Source organism: Rhea americana, unplaced genomic scaffold (genome assembly GCF_003343005.1).
Source record: "Rhea americana isolate MKP2758 unplaced genomic scaffold, rheAme1 scaffold_213, whole genome shotgun sequence".
Taxonomy (NCBI): domain Eukaryota; kingdom Metazoa; phylum Chordata; class Aves; order Rheiformes; family Rheidae; genus Rhea; species Rhea americana.
The window spans coordinates 633,650-635,413 of NW_028186289.1; positions in this window are offsets into that span (position 1 = coordinate 633,650).

Consider the following 1,764-nt stretch of genomic DNA (forward strand, 5'->3'; position numbering starts at 1 on the left):
CAAGCACTCTTGAGCATTTCTCTCATCTACCAGCTGCATCTAATCATTAGGCGCTTCACTCATCTACACCCCTCAACATCCTTTTGGGCTCAAAGCTCAATATTTTCCCCTTCACAGTTTAGATGCTTAACACTAGAAATCAGTCATCAAGATTTTTCTTGCCTCATTGACCAGCCATACTAAACCATTGTGAGCTAGGCCACTGACGAGACTGTTACAAGATTACATTGTGTTATCAATTAAGGATACTGTTCTATTAAGAAATTTTTACTTCTGCCTGAAATGTTAGCATAACAAGGGAACTAAAACAAATCAGGGCAAAAAAAGTTCACAGTTGGTATGTTTATATTCYATGTAATGAATTTAGTATCAGATTTGCAATGCATACACAAATCATTTGGTAATTTTGCCTGCTACATGCATATGCCACAGTACTGGAGATTTGAGACCCCTTGCCCTTATGCACAAACTTAGTAATTTTTTTTAGTGAAAGACCTTGTCAAAACTATACACAGTAGAAAAATACAAATTTGAAGTTACAAAGAAATCACCATTCAAAATTTTACCAAAGATAGTCAAAATCTGAGTTGAGAACATTTACTTTTTATAGTTCTGTAAWTTTTTAAATGTAATAATCCAGCATCTTCAGAAGACAGCATTAAGCTTTTTGAAGTSAAAGAAACAGCAATTAGATTATCCTTAATTCTTGGGACTATACAAATCAAAAAAGTGACTAGAAAAGAGCAACGAAAGCAAGTTTATCACACCAGAGGTGTGACACTCCATTAGCAGTATTATCCTCCGCTAGTAGTAGTAGTATCAGAAACGAACATAAGCTTATACTCTGCAAAACCTGAGGCTCAACTCTGTATTAGCACAGATCAGTCTTTCTATACAGTTTAAACTAGCATTCATTACTTGTAACACAGGACTATTGAAGAATTTTGATAGTTTTGTAATGGAGAAAGACAGAGCGGACACAGCAGTATCTTAGTACTCCTACCTCCGGATCAGCTCATGGGCCTGTTTGTATTTCAAGGCCTGCACAAACGGCTGGAGCAGTTAACCTCCGCAGCATTTTCAAACCTTTGTCCCCCAGGGATAAGTATCATACAAGCCAATAAAATGATCATGAATTGGCACATTTCTTTAAACCCCACATACAACCTTTCTTTGCAAGCCTTAATACATCCCTTTCAACACTACTCTCTCTCCATCTCTGGCATGCCAGCTTTATGCTATTCTCTCTGCATACTATCRAAAATTCTTAGAAAACACTACGTTAACTCCTCCTCCTTACCAGGTCAGTAGCTTTGAAGACCTATGTGCCCCCTGGGATCCTGGATTAATTACTTAAAACAATAGCACAGAAAAATGGGATTTTGTTACTTTTTCTGTTTGACTCCCTTTATCACAGGGTATATCACCCAAATGATACATGGTGCCTTAAGATACTTATGTATACAAAGCAGTTAAGAAGTCTGATTCCCAAAGGATTTGATTGACTTTTTAAATGACTTAAAAGCTGCCGGTGTTTTGAAGATGGTTTGACCCAGTCAGCTCTGAGGAGTGAATTGCCTGGTGTCTAAGTGTGAAAYGCTGACTGAAGCTTTTTCTGCATAGCTGTGTTCATCATGCATCTCAGGCTCTGACGACCAAAAAAGCCATTCCTCCCCTTGGCATACACGTGCTTCTCTCTCCAAGAGATCATCTGTTTTTTAAAGAATTTGTAATAACACCATGACTTTTTGAAGACTTATTGAA